The sequence below is a fragment of the Aulonocara stuartgranti genome (assembly GCF_965226115.1).
Source record: "Aulonocara stuartgranti genome assembly, chromosome: 7".
NCBI classification, from domain to species: domain Eukaryota; kingdom Metazoa; phylum Chordata; class Actinopteri; order Cichliformes; family Cichlidae; genus Aulonocara; species Aulonocara stuartgranti.
The window spans coordinates 18,255,768-18,267,782 of record NC_138945.1 but is presented as its reverse complement, the minus strand read 5'-3'; the positions used below and the strand labels follow the sequence as shown (position 1 = coordinate 18,267,782).

The 12,015-nt window shown below is 39.3% G+C and overlaps 1 protein-coding gene across 3 annotated transcripts in view; it reads right to left on the bottom strand.

Moving 5' to 3' along the window:
• The window catches only part of LOC309712104 (carboxyl-terminal PDZ ligand of neuronal nitric oxide synthase protein), a 60,212-nt gene that overhangs the window by 42,531 nt on the left and 5,666 nt on the right, over nucleotides 1-12,015 (bottom strand). The window contains exon 1 of one of the 3 annotated variants that reach the window (XM_082542705.1): nucleotides 11,305-11,563. The exons of the other annotated variants lie outside the window; for them this stretch is intronic. The gene's annotated coding sequence lies outside the window, so the exon portion shown is untranslated. Of the gene's footprint in view, nucleotides 1-11,304; nucleotides 11,564-12,015 lie in introns of those variants that run through there. 3 annotated transcript variants of the gene reach the window in all.

The window sequence follows — 12,015 nt, the reverse complement described above, 5'->3', positions numbered from 1 at the left end:
TCCACATATAGCTTTGCAAAAATTGCATAAAAAGCGCTTGCAGGAACAAAAACATAATATTCCAGAAACACGCTTTGCCGTTCCTATCAGCTGTTCGTAACACTTCCCACAGTGAAATGATGCACCTGCTGTTTTCTTTGCAAATTTGCATCATAGGATTGTTTTTTGTTTTTCCTGCAGTATATAAAAATTGCTGTATCTCCAAAATAAAACTATGAAGACACTCAAAATAAATTTCCTGTGGTGGGAAACTATTTTTTGCAACTTTATTGTATTTAAAGTTTTGAGGGATAAACCTCTTAAATTTCTCCAAGTAGAAATATATGTAAACAAAACAAAAGCGATTTTCAATTTTTTTTGTAGTTTATTGCACTTTTTTGCAATTTATGTAATTACTATGGACTTAATGCATACATATTATTAAAATATGGGCTATAACAGTTGTATTGATGTATAGCAACTTGAAATGCTCCCACAAATGGCACTACAACATGTAAAAAAAAAAATAATATAAGCTCTGGTGGACTTGGTTCTATAGTAGGTCTTAAAGGGTTAAATAAATATCGTCAAATAATCGTGATCTCAATTTCAGTGAAAATAATCGTGATTATCATTTTTGCCATAATCGAGTAGCCCTAGACAGTGCAGTTAAAAAATAATCTTGGGTGTTTTGCTGCAAAGCTAAATGCAGCAGCCTTGGCTCGACTCCAACCCCCTCTGGTGGACAAACTATGCAACTGTCATAAAATCGCTGAAGGGTGTTTCTCCCACGTCTTCACTTCTCTTCTTTATTTTTTTTTATCAGCATTATATATGCGAATATCAGTATATTGGCATATAACCAATATTTGCCAATATATCAGTCAGGCTCAGTCAGGAGCTACAAGTAACTAGCTTGCTTAGCATAAGCGCTGAGATAACTTGTTCAGAGACAAGAATTGAGATTTCCACACTGGCGCTCCATTCTACATTACTTAACCATACATTACCAGATTCAGAAGAACTACATTACTCTTACACTGATGAACTCAGTTGATTGCAAATAGCTCATATATCCAATTGCCAAGCTCTAATCTGGGGCAATATTAGTTTAGTTTAGCTCCTTAAAGAAGCAAGTCCCCTATGCAAAAAATAGGAAAAGAGAGCCAACATTCATAAAGTATTCATAAAGTATTCATAAATACCACATCTAGACATTTGCCAGTGAAATCCCCCAAAACAGAACAGACCCTCTACCGTTCTTGTGCATGAATGCATAAAAATGATTGGCTCTAATTGGCTCTTTGGGGGACGTGATGGAGCAACCACCATAAAGGAAAAATTGCACTTGTATCTGATCATGGTGCTAAATGAAGTAAATTACTGACTGATGGCCTTCTGGGTGAATTCATGTTTGTGCTAGTTTTTTAAAGACAATCAGTAACTGCAGACGCATTCCATATAAAGTTTATTGGGCTTAACGAGGCACTAGAAGTAAAGGATTTATTCTCTGGAGACAAGTTTCATGGCAATCTACTCATGGGATTTTTCAGTTTGGGCACAAGTGCTCCCCAATGGCTGCTGTGGGCATCTAATTAGATTTTCACAAATAGCTGGCTCTTCAACAGAGACACAGGTTGGTGATATGACTGACATTTGATATGACTGTGTCCAAAGTTCTTTTACAGATGGTCAGCAGAATGAAATTGCTTGCTGGTATAATGGAGTCAGGATCATTCTGGAAAGCTACAACATGTTCCTGCACTTGTCTGATGTACCTAATCTAGGTGATGGTGACAGGAAATAGAGACAAATAGACATGAAAAAAGAACAAGATCTAAGGAGCTTAGGCTTTATCAAAAGCCACCAAAGACAGGCAGAGAAAGTGAGAAACCAGACCAGTCAAAGATTACACAGAAATTCAGCTGGGATCAAATTATTCAAAGGAAGCACAAGAAAACATGAAAGAGTTCAGAGTTTAGGAAATTGAGATTCTGCTCCCAAAATAAGCTAAAGCCTCCAGTGCATATCATTATACAGCTTGTGGGCTGTCTCTTCCCTCATTATTCATTCAGTTCTTCTGCCCTGATGACTTGATGCTTGTGAAGATAACAATGAATGCAGCAAACAGTTTCTCCAACTTTCACTGCAGCAGTTTGTTACATAAAATCTGTAAAGGAAATCACAAAACATGAAAGCCTTGATGTTTTTGTCTTCAGTCAGTCCACTAAAAATACAACAGTTTTTATTTTATCTGTATTTTAACCTATACTGCTTATGCTGCAGGAACACGGTTCTTTGTAAGACAAAGATATTGTTAATAGACAAGTATGAGCCTGTATTGGCCAATCACAGAGTGGTATTAGCAGCTACTGTGGATAATACATGTTGACATGATAAACTGGATAAACTCACAGTTCACAAATGGTGAGATCATCCAGTAGACTGACTTAGACTATTGTTTAAAACACTCTCAGCACTGTATGTAATAGAGTATGCATCAAAGCTGGGCAGATTATGTTTATAATCAAGCTTTGTCTAGTTTGTGAACTGTTCAATGATCCAGTGACAACGACGTTTCTGTTTAAAAGAAAGAAGAGCTCTAGCTTCCCTACTAAACATCCGTTTAGTATTATATGTTAGGTTGTGGCCTCAAAGATATCTATGTTAATACAAAATCTCCCACTGAACATCATTGGCTCTGCCAATGTGCGATACAGTAACTGGAGAATTATGCTAGATTGCTTTTAGTTTGATCGCATTCACTGGCTTGTGGGTGCCGTCAGAGGTACAAATGAGTGGGAACAATAAGTAATGTCAATCTGGCACCTTCAGTTATTAAGTTATTAAATCTGATTGGCAGTTTTATACATCATTTTATAACTTCTCTTGTGCTGCAGGCTGATTCTACCAGCTGATGCCAAGCATACATTCAAATCAGAAAGCAGTGGCACCACAACGTCTTGCCTGCACACACTCACATGCTTTATCCTCTTTACATCAATCCTGAGTACGTGGATCCAGATGTCAATAAAGCTACGTTCAGAACCTAGCTTGTTACACTTTTTCAATGGGCAGGTTATTTCAAACAGCTGAACAAATATCGCCATACACATAATATTACATTCACATGATTATTACATTTTCAAAGGTAAATAGTATTGCTCAGCAAGTGACATGATACTGGAAATTTATAGTTTTATCTAATATTAATGAATTGTTGTTTAAATAATAACAAACATAATATTTGTGTGTTATTCCAAGGCTACAATGGACAAAGGAGTGCATTTGCAATAAGGTGGTTAAGTTTAAGGCGTGGAATATCTTACAACTACTGGTTGCGGTGTCCATCATCAGTGTCAGGTTAGCTCAGAATTTATAGATTTCAATTTAAGCTGATAACACTTTGTAGTGTAATGTGCAAATTCCACCTTTATACTAACTTTATACTGGCTAGGGTCTGGAAAGCAGTCGTGATAGCTCATGTAAGATCTGCTCATATATCCACAAAGAGCAGTAAGCCTCAGAGTCCCAGTATCACTGGTCAGGTGATCACAGCCTGTCCACAAAGAAGAAACATCTACTAGAGCTCATTATACCGTGGAGCAGCCGTGGTGGGTCATCTAGTCATTGGAAGGTTGCTATTTTAATCCCTAGCTCCGGTCTACATGTTTACATGTGAATTATCCTTGGGAAAGATGTTGAACCCTAAGTTTCCACCCATGTGAGTGTGTGAGTGAATGTTAGACAAACACAGAATAAAGTGCTTTGTGATTGGGTGAATGAGGCTAAAAACAAGGTGCCTTTTACTTCAATTAAACACTCGAATGTGCTTTCTATGTATCAGTCCATAATACACATAAATGTGGGACTGCCTTTTGAAAATGCACAGCTTTTAATTCAATTAGATTTGCATAACAGGTTTACATGCAACTTAAAACAAGGTATATATTAATTGCAAGTAGGGCAGGGCAATATGGCCAAAAATATTTATCACGATATACATATGAAAATTTGCAACAACGATATCACTGACGATATAACTGATGCAAGACAAAATACTTTACAACTCCACAACTTTATTAGTGCAAAAAAACCCATCAATGTATTTTCACTTAAAGCAGCTGTTTTTTATGTGCATCAAAGCTAAAAATTTAACAGTGCAAATGCAAATTCCTTGCTGACAGTTTAACCAAAAGGCATTTCCAGTGGAAATTGGTCGACATATCCTCAGCATAACCATGTATAATATCCACAAAACTTAAGAGGTTATACACACACAATAAGGCAGTATTATGTTGAAGCACAGTACGTATCACTCTGCGAGGCTCCTGACTACGATAACTGTAATGCTCCGAAAATCCATCAAGCGGTGCGGCTTCGTAGTATCGTACTAAAAAATTTTTTGACAGATTTTTGAGCGTCGTGTACCACATAAAATCGATTAGAGGTCAGTAAGCACAGCCAGAATTCCTACATAAGGCACACCGGATTATAAGGGGCACTGTCAATTTTTCAGAAAATCAAAGGATTGATTTTAAGTGTGCCGTATTTCCTGCTTGCATGGTCTACCAAAAATTGTGCTTTGTTGTGTATCTGACGGACGAAAGCCAAACCAGTTCCACACCACTGAAGTTGCACCATTTTTACAAACCAATTCTGGTTCATCCTCTTCATTCAACAATCCGCTTTCGCCCTTCTCATTCTCCGTCGCCGCCGTGCTTTTTCCACCATGTGCATATGAAAACAAAGGCACTACGCATGCGCATTTTACCCATATTCTATCGCAATATTTCATTTTATTATCATTGCCCAACATTATATCGAACGGTATGATATGGCCCAGCCCTAATTGCAAGCAAGTCCTATAAATCCATATAAATACAAGTTAAATATCACTGTCACAGACAAAGGTTAAAAGAGCTCAGCTTTGGGAAGGAAAGAGATGGTGACTAAGATGAGGTGAGATGAGATAAGGAAGGAAGGAAATAATTTATTGCTTGACTGACTGATGAGAACACTGAACCACATTCATGTCAGGAGGAGTGTTGGTTCACCTGAGTTGATGAGTTCAATTCAAACTGGAAATTAGCCATGCTTTAGCTGTGTCTCCAAATATGGAAATCATAAATTTGCTACATTAAAGGTATCAAGACATCCCAAGTAAGCAGTAGGAAGCTGTTAAAGGAGCAAGAGTAATGTGTAACTAACTGATGGAGGTACGTTTGCATCAACCTGAGCTTAATCCTTAACTGCTTTGTGCATATTTGAACCACGGCACATCTGAGACAGGAGAGGAATGATGAGAGGGAGAGTAATACGGTAGTAAAACAAAAAGAAGATCAGGGTCTTGGGGAGCTGAATTGGGGGAATGGAAGATTGAGACCTTCAGGCTTTATATGTAGCACTTTGGAAGAAGATGAGAGAAGTGAAATGAATGTGCAGGCGCGCACACCCACACAAACGCACACGCGACTCCAAATCACATTTAGAAGTAGGGCAGCCTATCCTGCCAGCTCGAAAGCCTGCAGCACTTTCCTCAATCATTATCCAACAAACGATACTAAAGTACGATAGGCCCAGTTTTATCTGCCTACTCATGCTAAGGAAGAATGCCCCCAGGCAGAGAAGCACAACTTCCAAAGATGGCACGTATATTTTAAGTAATATGACAAACGGACACGTGGTCAAATAGACTTTTTTGTTGCGATTATGAAAAAAAGACTTTTAACCTTGTGTGTCTTTAAAAACTGCCGGCACATTATAGAAAACAGAGTGCTAATCTGAATACAGGGAGTGCAGAATTATTAGGCAAATGAGTATTTTGTCCACATCATCCTCTTCATGCATGTTGTCTTACTCCAAGCTATATAGGCTCGAAAGCCTACTACCAATTAAGCATATTAGGTGATGTGCATCTCTGTAATGAGAAGGGGTGTGGTCTAATGACATCAACACCCTATATCAGGTGCATAATTATTAGGCAACGTCCTTTCCTTTGGCAAAATGGGTCAAAAGAAGGACTTGACAGGCTCAGAAAAGTCAAAAACAGTGAGATATCTTGCAGAGGGATGCAGCAGTCTCAAAATTGCAAAGTTTCTGAAGCGTGATCATCGAACAATCAAGCGTTTCATTCAAAATAGTCAACAGGGTCGCAAGAAGCGTGTGGAAAAACCAAGGCGCAAAATAACTGCCCATGAACTGAGAAAAGTCAAGCATGCAGCTGCCAAGATGCCACTTGCCACCAGTTTGGCCATATTTCTGAGCTGCAACATCACTGGAGTGCCCAAAAGCACAAGGTGTGCAATACTCAGAGACATGGCCAAGGTAAGAAAGGCTGAAAGACGACCACCACTGAACAAGACACACAAGCTGAAACGTCAAGACTGGGCCAAGAAATATCTCAAGACTGGTTTTTCTAAGGTTTTATGGACTGATGAAATGAGAGTGAGTCTTGATGGGCCAGACGGATGGGCCCGTGGCTGGATTGGTAAAGGGCAGAGAGCTCCAGTCCGACTCAGACGCCAGCAAGGTGGAGGTGGAGTACTGGTTTGGGCTGGTATCATCAAAGATGAGCTTGTGGGGCCTTTTCGGGTTGAGGATGGAGTCAAGCTCAACTCCCAGTCCTACTGCCAGTTTCTGGAAGACACCTTTTTCAAGCAGTGGTACAGGAAGAAGTCTGCATCCTTCAAGAAAAACATGATTTTCATGCAGGACAATGCTCCATCACACGCGTCCAAGTACTCCACAGCGTGGCTGGCAAGAAAGGGTATAAAAGAAGAAAAACTAATGACATGGCCACCTTGTTCACCTGATCTGAACCCCATTGAGAACCTGTGGTCCATCATCAAATGTGAGATTTACAAGGAGGGGAAAAAAATATTTGTGAATGTGGAGATGTTATATTGGTTTCACTGGTAAAAATAAATAATTGAAATGGGTATATATTTGTTTTTTGTTAAGTTGCCTAATAATTATGCACAGTAATAGTCACCTGCACACACAGATATCCCCCTAAAATAGCGAAAACTAAAAACAAACTAAAAACTACTTCCACAAACATTCAGCTTTGATATTAATGAGTTTTTTGGGTTCATTGAGAACATGGTTGTTGTTCAATAATAAAATTATTCCTCAAAAATACAACTTGCCTAATAATTCTGCACTCCCTGTATAGAAAACAGCACATTCACAGTTTCTTCTACAATGTTTCTGACTCATCTTTAAAAACATTCATTACACACTTCTCAGTCTTAACTGTACTCTCCTCCACATCGAAGATGAAAAACAGGTTTGTGGGATGCTTATTAGTTTGTTAAATAAGACTGAAATAACACATTTACATGAATATTTAAACTCTTGGCAATGCCACAAGTTAGACTGGCACATCCTGCTTCTCTCAATGCTCCTTTAAATCATTTGACAACTTAACTGTAGTTGAGTTTTGCCTTATTTAAACTTTTGTGGACATAATTGGAAAATACGCCATAAAATTGAATTCCTACAGCACTGAATTAGCATATTGTTCCTGCTAAAAACTGTTGTTTGCCTAGTGAAGACTGGGATGGAAATCCAATTGAGATACTTTGGCATGACCTTAAGCAGGCCATTCATCCTTAAAAATACTCAAATGTGGCTGAATTAAAGCAATTCTGTGAAAAAGAGTGGGCCAAACTTTCTCTACAGAGTTGTGAAAGACTCATTGCCAGTCATCCCAAAGACTTGATTGCAGTCCTTGCTGCCAAGGGTGAGACAACCAGTTGTTAGGTTTTGGGGACAATTACTTTATCATACAGGGCCAGGTAGGTTTGAATAGCCTTTTTGCCTTAATAAATCTAATATTAAAATACGTTTGATGATCTAAATGTAAGTGTGACACAGGGGCACAGCACTGTACAAAGTATTTAAACTGAGCTCAACCTTAAACAGCAACAGCAGTCACCACATGTCACTGAACCATGCTACTGCAGGTAACCATTTTTTCATTATGAAAAAAATACAATTTTAAAAAGTCAGTGAAGAACAAGACAAATGTTACGAACCTGTACCTGTCAGATGGTGTTCATCCCCGTTTCTCCTTGGAGAGTTGCACATACGCAGACTGGCTGTTCTGTCTATCTCAGCACAATGAGTGTTTTAGCAGGGGGGGTAATTTGGTCATTTGTACTGTCCTATCCACCTAGAACTGGTGTCTTTTCTGGCAGGAACCTGGCATATGTGTTCCAACAATACACAGAAGCATATCCACTTGCTGGTTCGTTGACTTTAGTTGTGTTTGTACTCGAGATTAGCTACGGCAGGCTTTGTGGCAGCATTAACAGTGGAAATAGGCAGGCTACAGGACCGCTCAGGTTCTGGCTATACACTTTCAGAGACCATACCACCGTAATGTAAATCATTTTATATCTAAAAACACACTCCAAATGAGTTTAACTGGTTAATATAATAAAACCTGAACTGTGTGCTGAGGTACAGAGTCTAATGGACATTGAATGCCTATGGAAAACTGTGCTTTCAGGCTGTGCAGCAGGATTGAGTTCATGGTTTTAGAAATGTCTTTTCCGTTGCTTCGGGTGAGTGTAGGGACATCAGAGTATATAAGACTTGACTAATAGTGGCGCTGAAAGAAAGCATAGCCTTAGGGATGATGATGAAAGGAGAAGCTTGTGTGTCTGTGCATGTGAAGCTGGTACTGGAGACAGGGACCACTTACTAGCCGTCTGTCCAACCATGTGAAGAAAGACTTGCTGTCCCTTTAGGATATTTATCTACCCCACACACCAGGAATATACACCACACTATCAGACAAAATCAAATATTACATAATAGCTAGTGCTCACTTGTGTTGCATATTTTGAATGTGGAATAAAGTTTCCGTGAATTAATTTCCAGTGAACGTTACAGTGAAGCTGCTCTCATGAGCACTTCAAACTGTTGAATTTTTACTACAAAATCAACCGAATTCCACTGAATTATACAATCGGTGGATTTTGTGAGGAGACAAAGCAAATCTGGATGAATGCTTCACGTCAGGGTCAGCTTTGGTTCATTCTGAATGATGGTTACATATGACGAGGATCAAAGGTACAAATAACCTTCAGAATAAAAAGGTTTGATTGTGACAATTTAGAAACAAATTAGTCTCTCTCCTCTGCTCCACATTCTGCCTTGTTTCTCAGCATCCTAAAATTCTGCTATTAGTTTTTGCAAACTGCAGTACTGAATACAACTTTTACAAAGGATAAAGACAACTTGTCACATCAAAATAACCAGATGCTGCAGAAAAGAATAGCATTCATCCTGTCAGTTTGAGTATATTTAAAAATTTTGTTGGAATGTGTTCATTTGATTGATTTAAAATATATTTAGTAGCACGTGTAATACTAAGAACTGTGGCATTACAAAGGTATCGGTACTAGACTAATTGCACAGTGACTCAAGCTTGGCGACATCAACTTTACAAAATATAGATTTTCTATAGCTAAAATTCTTCTGTGCCACTTTTTAGTGTTACCAGGCTCAAACGCAGCAGGTCACAAATTGTAACTTTTTTACTGTTAATCAAGAAGACGGTACCACTGTTCACCCCGGGTAAACAAAAGATGAGTGCACCCTTTCAAAGCTGAGATCACGTCTAATCCACTACACATATAGGTCACCGACTATGCTCTTGTACATCTGCCATTAAGCTAGCATGAATACAAAGTAAAAAAAAGACAATAACCTCTCATTATTGTCCATGCCTCTCTGGAAACAGAGTATCCCCCCCATTCACACGTGGTGACCAACCACCCCCACTTTGCTGTAGATCTACAACTGCCTGGAATTAAGCTGTGCTTTCATTTCTCCCCCGGCTTTCTGGGACATGCAGGGTGTGTAACTGTTTTGCAAAACTGTAACTCAGGAACTGTTCATGTTGAGTCCTGACTGCAGTTCAGTCATACCTGGCCATGTTATGTGATTATCTGAAGTGTTTTAATCTAACTTTGAGTCTACAAGAGGCTTTGAGCGAAATGCCTCATTTATGAACGTCACACTCATTCACAAGTGCTATGACTAAGTGGTATGTTTAGGAGCCTTCAGGCACGGGAAAACAGTCGTTAGGGCTAGTTGCCAAAATTTGACCTTTAAGAATTAATGGACGATGGAAACAGACTGGAAGGAAATGAATACTAATATTTCAGTCATTCTCTAAATGATTTGTGCCACTGCCAAATAAGTTGACCAGTATCACAGTGATGCAGTATGTTGTATGACAACTGAGTGAATGAACAAGAAGAATTAAAGAAGATGGTTAAAAACAAACGCACATGCTTTCGACTGCAGATTCCTTCAATTTGTCTGGTGACTTGATGGTTTTTGACATAGACTGTATATAAAAGATAGCCAGATCTCCTGGTTCTGGTGTGTTGAAGTATCAGTGTCTTCAAAGGGCTCCAAAGAAATCATTTGAGCGAAGCTGATAGTTGACAAATACTAGCTAGCTTTTTCTTGCTATCATACAAAATATCACAAATTCTAGAACAAATGCTAATTCATCCTAGATAACTTTCGCCACCGTCCTTTTGTGCATTCAACTGCAGATCAGTTTATATTGCTTGTTATAATATTGTCTTGGAAATGTTTCAAAAAGGTACAATACACACACAAAAAAACTTGTAGACTTCCAGTTAAATGGCTCAGACTTGTGCAGGTGTAGCATAGACAGATCTCAGTTAGTGCCCATGGACCTGCAGTATCTATGTTAAGCACATGCTTTTGTTATGAAGGTGTAAATGAGCTGAATGGAAGTCTGTAGGATTTGAGTCATATTTGAAACCAGCCTCACGTGGTGTTTAGAGGTACTGCGGTTTTTGGGGTGTCCTTTTGTTAAACCCTGAAGTTGCAGCTTGATAATTGTTGACAAAATCCTGGGCTGCTGGGAGAAACTGGAAGAAGTAATGACAGTACTACACACCAATATTTACTTATTCAACAATCAGCTACTGTCATGTCAAAAACCAAAACAAAACAGTTGTTCTACCTACAGTCGGAGTTATGTCTGACTATAAAATAGGCATGATAAACAAAACTCAACAAAGTAAAACTAACTCATGTAAAAAGTTCTGCTGTACCCCGTGACAGGTGTATCTGCATCTGACACAATCATGACAGTTCTGCAAGCTCTCAGAAGACTAACAGAATCAGCGAAGCCAAACTAAAACAGCAGGAACGTGGAAAAAAAAAAGTATCCTTCCTTCTCGCATGGCAGACAGGGGCTCTTCTCATGAGATGATCCAGACAGACGCAGAGACAAATGCAGAAAGAAAGAAAGGATGTAAAAACCTGACTGTTGGCGGTCTGGGAAAGGAAGATGCATCCTGAAAGACACGTGCGGGAGGCTTAAAATCCCATTAGGGCCGATCAAAATTCAAAGAGAAGCATGCGTAGCCTGCCCTCAGCCTAAAATCTATTCCTGTCAGCACTGAGTAGATAGCCAGAGATGGGCTAAATCGAGGCAGTCTATTTTGGTAGGGGAAGAGTGAGGGTATGGAAAGAAAACAGCAGTGGAGAGGGGGGTGAGGCGGGTCAGGGGAAAATGAGAGAGAATAGCCTCAAACTTGTTTTTCTTTGTAGAGAGTCTGTGGCCTCCTGTAAATAGCACACGTTTGTCTCCCAAAGAAATTCCATTACATACACACGCCCTTTTTCTGAGGCAGTGAGCCGTGGAAGACCGCAAATCTTTCCGTGTGGATGCAGCAACACCAGCCTTTGTTATTCTGCCTCGTTAATCGATTGTGGAGGTTGTTAGAATACAAGAGGTCTCACTATTATAGAGCACTCAACCTCACACACACACAGACTCGCAAACTTTCTATGTCACTGGTCACACTGAATGAAGCAAATTCAGACAAAACCAACACAGTATGACCAGTCAGCCATAATGGGAGGACGTCTAACAAAAAAAGCGACTCTGAAAAGATCCACAGGATACAAAATTGTGTCTATTCACTTTCTCTCCGTGGGAATGGCAGGTGTGTGAAAAAACAAGAAAAA